Source organism: Pezoporus flaviventris, unplaced genomic scaffold, assembly GCF_033815535.1.
Source record: "Pezoporus flaviventris isolate CSIRO_AGI_PZ_B2104156 unplaced genomic scaffold, CSIRO_AGI_Pfla_v1 ptg000007l, whole genome shotgun sequence".
NCBI lineage: Eukaryota > Metazoa > Chordata > Aves > Psittaciformes > Psittacidae > Pezoporus > Pezoporus flaviventris.
Genome location: NW_026892555.1, coordinates 70,264,333 through 70,279,094, shown reverse-complemented (window position 1 = coordinate 70,279,094; position 14,762 = coordinate 70,264,333). Strand labels below are relative to the sequence as shown.

The 14,762-nt window shown below is 36.9% G+C and overlaps 1 long non-coding RNA gene across 1 annotated transcript in view; it reads left to right on the top strand.

Annotated features, from left to right (window-relative positions):
• The window catches only part of LOC133266399 (uncharacterized), a 48,258-nt gene extending 33,883 nt beyond the window's left edge, over positions 1-14,375 (top strand). Inside the window, exon 3 of the long non-coding RNA XR_009742370.1 lies at positions 14,216-14,375. This is a non-coding gene — a long non-coding RNA (uncharacterized LOC133266399). The remainder of the gene's footprint in view (positions 1-14,215) is intronic.
• Positions 14,376-14,762: the final 387 nt, after the last annotated feature.

The window sequence follows — 14,762 nt, the reverse complement described above, 5'->3', positions numbered from 1 at the left end:
CTAGTTCAAAGGAAGTTAAAAAATATTTGGTATACTGAGAAGAGATTACTGAGGAAAGGAAGAGATTACTGAAAAAAATCACACTGTAAGTTTTATTTTGTTTCCTTCTGAAACAGAAAAATAGACTTTTGCCTTGAGAGCAGGAATCTTTCCTGGTTGGTTGCCACTCAGAGTCTTGTATTCTATTTATCTTACTAACTTTTAATCATTTATTTTGCTGTTAAAAAGATTGCTTAAATCTAAGCAAAGTGTAATTGAAGCATAATATAATGAGGTGAAATCTGAAGTCTCCAGGTAACTTCAGTGTTTCTTCTGTTCTCCCTACCTTGCTCCCACATTTCTAGTCATACTGTTGATGCTATGAACTGTCATTGAAGTCAACGGGATTAGTCTTTAGGCATTTTTCAGGAAACCACATTCCTAGAGTATAATAGACACAAATCATAAAATATTACTCTAGCTGAGGAAAACCAGAGAGAATTGTGGAGCAGTTTAGCTATCTAGGTAATAGAGATCTTAATATTTAGCACAAAAGTTCTCTTAAGTGGTCATGTTAATTGGTACATTGACACATATACTGTATGCTACAGAAAATATTGTAATATTCATGTTTTGATACAGAAAGAATGTCTTGCCCCACTCCCAGTGGGTTTTGGTTAAGTCTAAAACTAGCCTTTCAAAAATTATCAATAATTTAACAGTTCATTTGTTAAATTGCTGAGTTTTCTGATGTTGATTATGGGATTAATCCCACAGCCAGCATGCATAAGAAACACTCCTTGAAAATGCTGAGTCATTTCAGACAGAATAATAATTCAAGTGAATTACCTTGAATTAGCTGAAACAGATGTGTTCCTGGTTTTGGCAGAATTAGCCTATAAAAAATTAAAATAAGTCAAATTACTAGTCAGCTAACTTGATCTATAAATTCCTCTCTAGAGTGATCTAATGAAAGCTCTGGGTGCAGGGTTGGGCTGTATGTTTAGCAGCTAATTTGCATCTTAGCTGGTATTTGCCTTGCTACAGTGGAAGAATAATTGGAAATGCATGCACTGTATTAAATGTGTTGACTGAGGCTGTAAATTGGAGGAGATTGTGTTTGGTATATAAATCTGGAGAGCACTGCCAGCTTTGGTCATAAATACGTAGCTTTCTGAATTCTGTGTCAGATAATAAGAAACATGTCAATGAGTGATGAAATGTAGATTTCCAATTATTTTAACAAAAATAGACTGCCTTTTTGGGATGTATTTATTACAAATGTTTCATCAGTTCTAGTTGAAAGAATAGGATGGAGGGTGCATAACTGGAGGGGATTCCTGGGCGAATAACAAAATAATGTGTTCAAAATTCCAGTGGGAAAAGGAAGACTTATGTTTGTCTTTTGCATTAGGAATTAATTCACTCTGTTGTTGTTTTGTGTCTACTGCTGTTTTGAAAGGAAGAGAGCTGTATTTTTAATATTCTGATAGAAGGAATTTATGAAGCTGGTCTGGCTGTGACACTGCAATAAAAACATTTGGAATTGCAAAGAATTATCTTTTCAATATGCTTTAAAAATGTATCAAAAGACTGGAAAGAGATAAGTTTTTGTTTCAGGAAAGATGCAAGAAAGATAGTCTCATTAACAAAGCTGGATACCAACAGCTTTGCGAGACCACCTTGTTTAACTTTCATGGTTTCTCTGGGAAATTGTGTAATTTTGATTCCTATTATCCAGTCTTAATCTATCCTCTTTCGTCTTAAAACCATTAACCCTGGTCCTGTCACTACACACCCTTGTAAAAGGTCCCTCTCCAGATTTCTTGAAGGCTGCCTTTAGGTACTGGAAGGCTACTATAAGGAAGGTCTCGCTGAAGCCTTGTGCTCTCCAGGCTGAATAAGCCCAGCTCTCTCAGCCTGTCTTCACAGGAGAGGTCTTCAGCCCTCTGAGCATCTTCATGGCCTTCCTTTGGGCTCACTCAAGCAGGTCCGTGTCCCCCCTGCCTTGGTGGCCCCAGAGATGAATGCAATACTCCGGGGGGGGGTCTCATGAGAGCTGAGTACAGGGGGAGAATCACCTCCCTCAACCTGCTGGCCGCATGTGGTTTGGTGAAATTATGTACTACTATGAACAATTTTGCCCAAGCATAAATGTGCTTTGAAGCATAGTCTTAGAGCATCTGTTGTTTGGGTTTTTGTTTGGTTTCTTTTTTTTTTTTTCCTTTCTTTTTCAGTTTTGATCCTAAATCCATTTTATCCCTGGTGGTATATTTTTAAAGAACCTCATTTTGGAGGACACTTCCATTTCAAGTGTCCATTATTTAATGATGCAGAACGTATTTTTACAAAAGTGAGATGTGGTTACAGTTCACTCAGAATAGGAATTTCTATATAGGAACAACACTCGTTAGTATCTCTAGTAAGTGGAAAAAGAAACTCTGAATTACTCTTAAAAAAAAAAAAACAAACAACAAACTACCAAGTAAGCCAAAGACACGACAGTCATGACAGTTTGCCCCTTTTCTTGCTTGTAGTCCCCCTCTTAGGGGAGAACATCTGCCACATTCCAAGGCAGATAAAATAAATGAAGACATAGAGACTACACAGAACCCAGATGTATATTAGCACACTGTCTTAGTGCAGTAATTTCAATATGATGTATACAGAGATTAAACTTTCACAGTTACACTGATTACAAGTTCATCTCGTACTTGCTTGTGCTTTTCTTCTTTGTTTGAAAATACACATAATTAAAATTTAGCACATAATCTATGAAAGCACCTTTGTCTCTTGCAGGAAAATGGGTAGAATAACCTTTCATCTAGGAATTACATTGTAAACCAAATACCATTTTGATTTCAACTACCTAACAAGAAAGAAACATTTGTAAGTTGCATGTTGTATCAGTTGATTATATTACAACAGAGGAAAGGAAACAGCAATATTTTCAAAGCTCAAACAGTTGTCATGAAGAATAGCAAGGTTATTATTCATAAAGTCACCAGCTGTAAAGCACTTACCCTGGTACAGCAGGAAACAACAGAACAGGAAGCTTAGTAAGGATTTTCAGGCTAACCAAAATGCATATCAATCTTTGTTTTCTTGGTGTTTTCCTGTCTTTCATTTCATTTGTAAATACCTAGTGAGGGACATGCATATGTTTGCAGTGACTCAGAAATGCATGAAGGAGCAGCTGATCAATCTAGAAGGTGAATAAAATCCTAACTCAACTCTGAGCCATCCATTTTCAGTAGAAGCAGCTCATTTGAGGAAAAGGTAGATAGCTATTATGATGATCTGGGCTAAATGAGAAAAATGCAATTAAAGCTATGAAAAATTATTCTAATGACCAGAGCTGCTTTGTGTAGCATTTAAAATTTATTACACTGTGTCATTACATTATAACTGCTGTGGTAAGTTTAATTTCTGTTTTAGTTGCCATTTTTTTTCTGGAAAGCAATAAGGTTTCTATCATTCTATGGATGACAAAGATGTAACATGCTTAGGTACATTTTTTTACTTTAGCAGAAAGTAATTTTTCCCCTTGATCCAAGATAGGAAATTACAAATTAAGGAAGATAATTTTGTAAGAAGGCAACCCAAAAGTATGCTTTATACAAACTCTGTGGTGGGTGAAAAAAACTGTTTGCTCGATAGATATGCAGCTGAAGATGAGCGCTGCGTGAGCACTAATGGACATTAATAGCCCTGACAATCCTCACCTGTGACCCCCACTCTACCCATGAGACTGGAGGTCCAGCTTCAGCTCCCATCAGGGCACCTCCTTGGGATTGACATATGTTATAGGTCCTATGCCTTCATACTTTTGCATCTGTAAAAAAATGGATAGTTTTGTCTCCACTTCATGTGTTAATTCACTTAACTTTGAGGTGTAAAGATGTGAGATGAAGTGAAGAGAAAGCAGGTAGGTTTTAAAGCAGAGTTGGTTCAGGCTGGATGTAGCTACCTGCAGCCTATATGTTGTGGATAGATAAAAAAAAATCACATAAACTGAAACGCTGTAATGCTTATCTGTATGCTTTGAGACATAAATAGCTCAATGCGTCAGTATCTAGTCAGACATCACATTCCTAAAGGAAAAGACTTAATGCTCTGTGTAAATGAAGGAAAGTAAGTCTTGTTGAGATCAGTAGAAATACTGCAAGTATTCGGCACTATTTGTGGTGCTGGGGAGGGAAATAGGGACTTCTTTTCCTGAAAGCTGATTTCTTCTATGATCTAGGTAGTTAACTGTTTCTGTATGAAACACTTTTAGCAGTAAAGGACAAGCTTTCATATTTAAAATATTAAGTTATGTGGATAAAGCCCTGAATCTCACCCTGCAAAAATTTCAAGCAAAGGCTGTGCTTGAAAAGAGCTTTCTGTAGATCACTGTGCATCTCTGGGTATTTTATCTTGGTTTTGGTCTTCGTCTGCATGTATGAGCCAGCAAGCACAGGGACTGGGAGTAGGTGAAGAATTCTCAGGGCTAATAAAATCTAGATGGACCTTGTGAGGTCTTGTAACTCAAGTCACTATTATCAAGGCCCTATTTACAGTAGATAGAGGGAGGACTTGCACATAAAATCTTACTATTGCTGTCTATCTTAGCTGCTTAGATTATTTTGCAGAGGTATTTATTCTAGCATGATTTAGTGAAATATGTTGGTTATTTTTTAAATTTTATTTTATTTTAAAGCCTTTTGGTTGTTTCCAGGAACTTACTGTAGGAGGACAAAAGGCAGATCTAGTTCAAAACCCTTGTTGACTTGGTATACTCTGAAGAAGAACTACGAAAAGCTGGATGCATAAAACATGTTTTTTGAGTAATATTTTCAAAACATTGGAAAACCTGTATCATATTCTACAACCAGTTTTCAGAAAGCTAGTTATGGCTAGACTGAAAGAATTTCACCCTTTAAATGACCACTTTAACTTGCTGTGCTTTTTGAAACATCCTAGCTCTATTTAGCCCTGGCTGAAAGGGTGACTGGTGTGTGTGTATATATATAGATATGTATATATATTTAAGCTTGTCTTGCTTAGTAGGCTATCTTATAGAATGGAAAAAAACATTAAATCAAGGGTGAAACAAAAAGTTTTATTCATCAGTTTATTTCATTTAAGGGAAGAAGTAAATTTTTGTCCTTCCTCTGTAAATCTTTTCTACTGTAAATCTCCTAAATGCTGATGCCTTATCTAGCAGACAGCTATAAATTTGGAAAAAAAAAAAAAAAAAAAAAAAGCTGCTCTATTATTTTCCAAGGTTTTGAATGTTACATGTCTTTATTTTCTAAGTCCACTAGAAGACACCCTTTAGATTCAGTTCGAATTCGGTAGCTTAAAGTTATTAGCTGTAACGGAAAAGTAATTACACTTGAAAGCTGAGGACACCTGATGTGGAAATCGTCTGTAGACAACAAATATAAAATGTGACAACTGTTTTCAAGTGAAATCAACTTTAAATGTCTTTATTAAGTATGTCGTCGATCACTTTGTAGAGCGGTCTTCTTAATGTGACTTATTTGGCATGAGGGATTTAATTGAAAAGGCATTCTGAAAAAATAATATTGTGTCTTATACCTAAAACCCTATAAATATGTTAACTGTTTAAGGAACTTCGTATATTTAATAGAAACCTTCCTCAGTTAAAAGTGACTGGAAGATCTTCAAGGAGGAATATAGAAAAATTAAGGGATAACACAGATTGTAATGCAACTATGCAGTAAATTTGGCCTGAATTCCAACTTCTGGACAAAGTGTTCAGGTACTTTGAGTCCTGTTAAAAATGTTTGAAGGTGAGAGGTGTTGTTTCTCTTTTGAAGAACAGGAGAATTAGTTTCTAGATTTGCTGAAAACTTCCTTTTCATGGCTGCTATTCGTAAATCCACATTACCACATTTACTAGACATAGCATTCCCGTGCCAACTTTGCACCAATGTTTTGTTTCTTGTGAAAATGCTTTGGTTCTTACTGTGATTGCTTTTATTTTACAGGAGCATATATTGATTGCATACTACATTTTGTAATAATATTTTCTGTAAGTTAGTAAAATAATTAAGTTAGAATTGGATTATGATAGTTTTGCTTTTTTTGCCTTTTTTTTTTTTTTTAATGCTACCAGAACAAGTGTTGTGGTTTACTTTTACTCTGTATTCTATCTTTTGGAAACACATATTCTGTCCGTAAGAAGCCTCTGCTTTGTTTTATTACTCTTAAGTGTGTATGAGTTGGTTTCTTGCCTCATGTCCACTCAAGCCTTCCAAGACTTAAGAGACTGATATGTGTTACAACTACCTCCAAACCCTGACTTTAATTTCTATTTAAGTGTTGAAGATGGCTGACTTACTTTCCTCCACTAAACTGTTGTGTATCCAGCAGCTCTCACTGAAGAATCTGGGTAATCAAAAGTCTGGAAAGATCAATCCACATATTCTGCAACCTATGAATATGGCTTTAAGAGGTTGAATTCTGAAAAACTGCAAAGTTACATATACATATGCATGAACATATATTTAAGATTTTGATCTGGGATAAAAGGAACTTTCATGAAAAACTACTGTGTTGTAGAATATTATTAACCATTGAAAGCATAAGAAGCATAAAGATGGTCCTTGTCTGGGATACATTTAAGAGTCCATCCCCCACCCCATTCATACATGCTTTTAAGCTTCAGTTACTGCAAATACTGTGTAAAGCTTCTTTGGGAGCAAACGCATTGCTGCGTGTAGACACAGAATGAAGAAATGGCAAATTTACTGGCAAATTCCATAAAACTTGTAAGATGGAAAAAGTCGACTGGCATTAAAAATATGTACTCTTCAAGATGAATGTTGGATGTTTGTAAAACCATATGAGATGTGGTCTATTTTAATGACTTCAATGAATCCCAAGCTAGTGCTGCTGCTGCCAGGACATCCATCCTGTCTGGAGCATTCAATAAGAAATACAGTTGCTCTACTTAACCAAAGGTCAGCCATGCTTTCATAAAACAAAAAACCCACCGTTTTTGACAAGATGGAACTTAATGTGGCCAATTTTAGGATATTAGAATTGTAAATTAAAATTGTAAATTATGCAGATTCATTTGGCATACAACAGGTGTTTGAAGGCTGATTTTTTTCTACCTTTGTAGAATTGGTGCATAGAATTGTGGGATACCAGGTTAGAAGGGACCTCAAGGATCATCTGGTACAACCTTTCTAGTCAGAAGCACAGTCTAGACAAGATGGCCCAGCACCCTGTCCAGGTGAATCATAGATATGTCCAATGCTGGGGAATCCACCAGTTGCCTGGGAAGATTGTTCCAGTTGTTTATTGTTTGTATTATGAAAAATTTCGCTCTTGTTTTCCAACTGGAATCTCCCCAGGAGTAACTTGCACTCATTACCCCTCATCTTTTCCATGTGACTCCTTGAAAAAAAGGGTCTCCATCTTCTTTGTAGGTACCCTTTAAATACAAGAACATGGTGATAAGTTCCCCTGAGCTTTTTTTTTCCTGAGCTCCCACTGAGCCTTTTTTCTTCAAGGCCTAAGAAACCTGGTTCTCTCAGGCTTTCCTCACATGGCAGGCTACCCAGGTCTCTGATCATTTTTGTGGCCCTTCTCTGGACCATCTCCAGCCTGTCCACATCATTTTGTAGATCAGGGACCAAAACTGAACACAGTATTCCAGCTGTGGCTTGACAAGCAGTGAGTACAATCAGGTAATGACTTCTCAGTCTGTGCTGGTGGTGCCCTTGTTGATGTAACCTAGCATCTTTTTGGCCACCTTCGCCACAGCAGCACACTTTATTCATCATGAACTTCAGATCCCTTTCCAGAGAGCTGCTTCCAGCCAGGTAGATTCCAGCCTGTACTATACTCCTGGATTACATTTTCACTGTTGCAAGACTTTACACTTGTTCTGGTTGAAATTACACCTCTCTTTGTGGCAAGTCTTCCTGCAGGGTGGCTCTCCCTTCTGAAGTGTCCACTTCCCCACTCAGTTTTGTACCATTGGAAAACTTGCTGAGGGTGCACTTGATCTCATCTTCCAGATCACTTATGAAGATATTAAATGTGTTGGGCCTCATATCGATCCCTGGAGGACCCCACTTGTGACAGGCTGAGAGCCATTCACCACCATCCTCTGAGTGTGGCCAGTCAGCCAGGTCCCTAGCCACTGCATAGACCACTTGTCTAGACCATAACACATCAGTTCCTCTAAGAGTAGGCTGTGGGAAACCATAGTGAAAGCCTTGGAGAAATCCAGGTGGACAATATCCACCTCTCATCCTGCATCAACCGAGCAGGTTACTTTGTCATAGGAGGCAATCAGGTTTGTCAGGCATTTTGCCCCTGCTGAATTCATGCTAGCTTTTCCCAATCATATGCTTTATTTGACTTGTGATAGCCCCAAGGAGGATTAGTTCCATAACTCTCCCAAAGACTGAAGTAAAACTGAAGGGCTTATAATTTCCTGGACCCTCTTTTGAGTTGTCCTTGTAGATGGGGGTGACATTAGCCTTCTTCCAGTCTTCTGGATGTCCCCTGATCTCCACAGCTTCTCAGAGATTATCAAAAGCAGTCTCGCAATGACATCAGCCAGCTGTTTTAACATCTTTGGGTGGATACTGTCGGGGACACCAATTTGTAGGGGTCAAGCTCCTGTAATAGTTCACATACCAACTCTTCCTTCCTGGATTTTTGTTCCCAAGGTGAAGTAAGTGTTGAACCTCAGCCTTTTCAGTGTTGTTGGTGACTAAATTACCTCTCTTGCTTAACAGCAGGCCAATATTTTCTTTTTGTTTCTGCACGTTTGCATACCTCAAGAACCCTTTCCTGTAGTTTTTTTTATATCTCTGGCCAATTTCAGTTCAAGCTGCGCTTTTGCTTCTCTAACTGCACACCATGGCAATGTCCTCATAGATCTCAATGGGTGTCTGCTTGTCCATCTCTGGTACTCTTCTGTATTGGTTTCAAGTTGAAGAAGTCTGGCAGCAAAAGGCCTCTCATACTGATAGGTATATATATAGTGGATTCTCATACCTAGTGATCTTGTACCTAAGAAGAAAATCACTCATGTTGATCAGAAGTGCTCATTAAGCAAACTTAAATTTGTTCCATTGTCTGAAACTTGACTGTCCTCAACGGACTGTGATGAATACTGCTCATTACTCAGATTAAACTTTCAGCTTTGGAAAGAGTACTACATTGTAAAATGTTTCACATAATTAGGCCAAGAGAAGTCATGGAGATAAATGGTAAAGTTTTAATTAATTAATTGGAAAAGTCCAGGTATACTACATACCATCAGTCATACAATAGTTCACAGTTAACACTGGGTATTGAACTGTTTTCATACACACTGGGGAATAAAAATCATGCCTGGGTGGTTTCCCTCTTAGCTGAACAAGATACTGACATTGCCTGATGTACTTCTGTCATCTTTGGGGGCTGCTTACATTTTGAGAGCAAAGCAGTTATACTTGTCCATGTGGTTGCCCAGGTGGTGTTTTCAGTGCTGAACTCAATATGAAACAGTCTGCTCTTCACTGTAGATCAGGTAATACCAAGCCAGGCTGTGAGCTCTTAATTGGGCGATTAATATGAGAAATGGAGGCTATAACTTTAAACTTTATGATATGGAATAATACAGCATGCAAGTTCCCCGTTATGATGTGTAAATAAAAGAATAAATAAGACAAAAGCTTGCTTATGATTTCACACACACTACTAATACTGAATAATTGTTATATAACAACATCTTTCTTTGCACAGTTTTCATTTGTTATGCTTTAATTATTAGGAGTGCTTAGTGAGCTGAATCCAGAACTTGTAAGTTTTATGCAGAAAGAAAACACTTAGCAAAGGCACTGCTTTTCATCCTGTTTTCCTAAGAGATTTGCACTGTACCATTTAAATTGCAATTGAAAAGCAAAAGAGGAAACAGTGGAATAAAGTTGCAGGATTATTATGTATAGTAGAAGGAAGAGGAATGGCAGAATAGCTGCTGCTGCAGAAAAAAAAACTGTTAGCAACCTGAATATTTCATGATTAGAAACTGTGTTTTGGTCCAGTAAGAGTCAGAAGGTCAGAATAAGTGCATTACAAGTTTGGTACAGCTGCATCTATCTTTACTTCAAAATCAGAATGAAAACAATTTATTAAAGGCAAACACCCCATGGTGGAAGAGGGAATGTTCTTGGCTATCCATACCCATATAAGTTTGGGGTTTGTTTTGGGTTGATTGGTTTGGGTTTATTTTTTCACCTTGTTTCTTTTCTGTGGGTAAAATTGTGAAGCTAATGCTACTACTATAAGTGTTAGCTACACATTCTTATGGAAAGGTATTGGCACACAGACGCATTATTTTATGCTGTTGTCTGGATTCTCTGTCAGTGGACTTTTGTGCAAGTGTAGTAATTTGTGTTGGCTGTTTCTAGTCTTATTAGTATTCATTCTGAACAGAAGCCTTGGCTCTTCTTTAACTCCCACTGCCTGATAATTCATCAGAATTTGGCTCCGAATCACTTTGGCATAATGGACCAAAGTTATCTTTGCACTTCTGTTGAAGCCTGCATAGTAAGCATAGGGTAGGCTTGGTCAAGAATACTACCATTAATATAAAAATAAACTAAGTCTTGCAATATTAAGCAACCAGAAAGCTAGAATAGGTTGTGGTGGCTTTCACTGCAACAAGATGAATACAGTATTGTTGGAAAGCTTCAGGTGTGTAAGTACAGACAACGTATCTGAGCAAATAGCAACCACTTGAAAGGAATGTAATTATTTCTAAGACACAGCAGTTTAGTATTACAGGAGCTGCTTTTTTGTTATGTTTTAGAATTCAGATTAAAATCTCTGATGTGATCATTTTGCACAGAGCAATGTGTTATGCTCATTGTGTGCTGAGATACAAATTTTATTAAGTATAGTTATGTGTAAAATGGAAGTGGTAATTCTTTTACAGATATTGCTTTCTTTTAAAAGCTGAATAGTCACCCATATCTTTGATATGTAGCTAGTTACTGTATGGTCTCTGCGTGTGACGGTGATCCATTTCAACCTTATAGAACACTGGGTATGATTCTGGAACCATGAACTAAGTGCAGTGAAAATGAATGTAGTTTTTATTTTTATTTGCTCTGTAAACAGGATCTGCAGTTTCGAAGACTAAATTAATCTTCTGTAAGCTAGATAAGTCTACTAACCATAGATTAGTAGCTTCCTCAAAAAAGGGGGGTTATCTGTGTTTGAATGCTATATATGTTCAGGTTTGTTTGACTTATTCTAGAACAAAATCTGTCTAGTTTTTATATATAAATGTTACATAAACTATCAAAGATCATGAATGAACTGCACAGCTTTGTGAATTATTGTGCCTCATCTGAGCTGGAGTAACTGTTCATGAATGCATCCTCAACTGTACTTATGGCAGCAGGTAATGCTGTAAAGTGCATTAGATTAAACCTTTCATTAATATGATTAAGTTGTAATGGCTTAACAGGTTTCCTCCATTCAGCTAACCTTTGCTGTCTATTAGTTGGGTGCATGCTTTGCCTGTCAAATTGAGAGATAATGCAGTTTAGTTTCAGATTTGAGCTAAGTCATGTTATCTCACATTTAGTTCTTACATTGAAGATTAAGCTAAAATGTGTTATCTTGTAATTGAACTGGGCTAAAAGCATGCAGGCAGATGGCTACCTCAGCTTGGCGGCATAACGCATTCAGATCATGATAACTTACTTGTGTCTGAGCCAGGAGTGCTCTCTCTATTAGTTCTACTGCTGTTGCAGGGAAAAAGAAAAAGGAAAAAAGGCAGGTTGTGAAATTGGAACAGCAGAACAGCAGGTAGGACAGTTGTGTGGCAGCACTTCGCACACAAATGGTATAACGGGGCTTTCCAGAAATGGCATATTTCTCTGCACAGAGCTCCAAGGCGACCTCTTCCCTTAAAGTTGTGTTCTTTGCATTTCAGAGATATTATTGTTGTTGTCATTATTATAATTATTTTAAGGGAGGTGGGAGGGATATATGGGGCAGTTATAATAATCATGCTGCCTTTCTAGGGTACCCTCTCAAAGGAACATGTCAAAATGTCGTGCGGAGAACAGACGGTTTAAAAGCCTTGAAGGAATGGAACTAAGAACTGAAGGAAAGTGATAGTCTTCATTTAGCTGCATCTCAGGACTGCCAATTTCTGAAACAGCAGTAAGCTTGAAATATATGCAGATACTTGCCTGAGCCTCAGGATACATTTTTATCATTAATAATCTTAGTGCCTAGCCAAGAATATTCTGCCAACATTTGCTACATTTGAAAGCTCAACTCAAGGTGTTTCTCCTCTAATAAAGGAACAATATCCTTAACCAGCTGACCTACCTGAAGAGGTTTTTAGAAAATTTGTCCTTTTTCCCACTTCACTCTTGACTCCTTAGTGCAAAAGCATAAAATAAATAATATCACAACCCCAAACTTTTAATTTCTAAAAATGTTATATGTTTTCTTGAAGGCTAATTCAAGTGTTTCTTACTCTTTTGGCTCCTTGGCTATGCTGCATCTCCTATGAGATGCTGATTTCTTCTCAGGCTGGAGTTACAGACAGATATTCCAGATGGAAAGCCTAGAATGTGAATGTAAATAGGATCACAGCTATTTTTGTTTTTTGACAATCGCTCTTCTGTTGTTACAGTTTATGGTGAAAGAAAACCGAAGGCAAGTGACATCTTTCAGAAGCCCTAGCTCAACTTTAGCATCATGTTACCAGGTATTAAAGGCATCATCTAATAGCTAGACCAGTGTTAAATGTGTCTCTCTAATCTTTGCCTATAACTGGCACCAGTGCTAATTTGGTAATATTGAGTAAGTTGGTCTCTTTCTGACATATAGAAAAGTGACAAATCAGAACCCCACGACAATACATTATTTTTATTTTTTTAAATGAATATTAACTGAAGCAATTAGGAGTACTGGGAGAAAAAATGGCAGTGCCAAGAATTTCTTATAAATTTAATCAATTTTGGAAGGTAATGCTTGCTGCAGATGAAATTAAGGAACTTTGAGATTCCCTTTTATGTTATTAAATATTCCTAGTGCAAATAAGAACAAATTTCTGTTTTCCATAAAAGCTGCTATGCTGTAATCATACATGGAGAGTATGTGCTAGGGTTGCTTCAAAATGAATAAGATTAAAGCCTACTATTTAAAGTGGAGACATGAGATAATGTACATTAGTACATTTATAAATTCAAGTCATTTGTATGTTCCTTTGCAGAGGGACTCAAAGGTGGGAATCAATTTCTCTGCACAAAATAGGCTTTCCTACAAAAAATAGCATATGAACTGTAGTAGTATTTATGTATTTTATTCTATTCTCCACCCTCTCTACTTTTGTTTCTGAGCAGCCTATCTTTTGGTGATGTGGTAGAGTACTTGCAAGCACATATAAACCTAAGAGAAGGTCAATGGTGTGTACAATAGTTTCCATGAACCTTCAAGGAAATTCTGTAGGGATGTTTCTTTTGGAAGTAATGAGTTGCTTCAGATAAGGGTAATGTGAAGGATGCTTGAAAAGGTGCCATTTATTGTCATGTCTTTGCCAATGTCTTTTAGCGTTCAAAATCTTCATTGAAATCTTCACTGAATAGAGCTCATATGCATTTATTTCTGTTACTTAACTTCAAAAAAACAGTCTGATCTTTTGCTGGTAGAACCTTTGTGGATATTTCAGGCATTTTCATGTTTTGGGCTTTTTTTTTTTTTTTTTTTACACTGCAATATCTAGAGATATTCAGTCTTATACTGAAGAAATACAGCAATTTCCAAGGATTCTGAAGTAGTCAGTCAACCATAAGTATACAGTAACCAAAATCAACAAACCATACAGCAACACTGAGAAACAAGTCAAGTGACTTCTGAAAACAAAAAGCAAGTATTATGAGAAAGAGTAATCATTGTACAGGTCCAGGGTCCTCCATTTTGAAAATAAAAGAAAAAATCAAAACACAAAAACCAAAAAACATAAAACTGAGTAACCATGAATAAAGAGTTACTTGTAAATATCCTGAATATCAGTCAACTGATTTCATCCTCATTAAGAGGTAAAGCTATCTTTAGGTGGTATCTTTATGTATCTTTAGATTAGTTTACTCTTACCTGGGCCTTTCTAGCAAGCATATATATATTCTCTTACTTCTGCCACTTCATGTATCAAAGAAATAAAATCTTGTTTTGTCTTTCTTTTTCCCAGACAACATATATAGAGAAAAGATTACTGCTTTCCTATTGAAAATGCTTGAAAATGAAGAATGAGCTACTTATTGTAGAGTATTCAAGGCAGGGCAAATGACTCGTACTGGGATCAGACATACAGACGTGCCATGAAGCCATCTTTTTCACCATCACATCCCTTTCTTCCTTAATTAAACTTCAATTTTTATGAAATGTAAGCTGAAAATTCTCATGGGGTCTTTGACACCATGTTTTCCTCCTGTCATCTGCTGATCACCAGTTGTACCAAGAGACCAACAGTTACGTTAAATGGCTGTTGGCTGAGAAACAGTGTCTGCTTTTAGGGTGTGTCTGTGTTTACACACACACATAGAAGACAATTAAATCCACTATAATGCTGCAGTACTGCTGCACTCATTTCTTCTAAATCTAAATAAAACATGATCAATATATAAATAACTTTAGCTACATGGTCAATATAGACATAACATAGGTAGAGCACCTTTTGTTGAGCTACTTCATTGGAGATTGTATAATTGAGAAGCACTCAAATTCAGATGTGATCT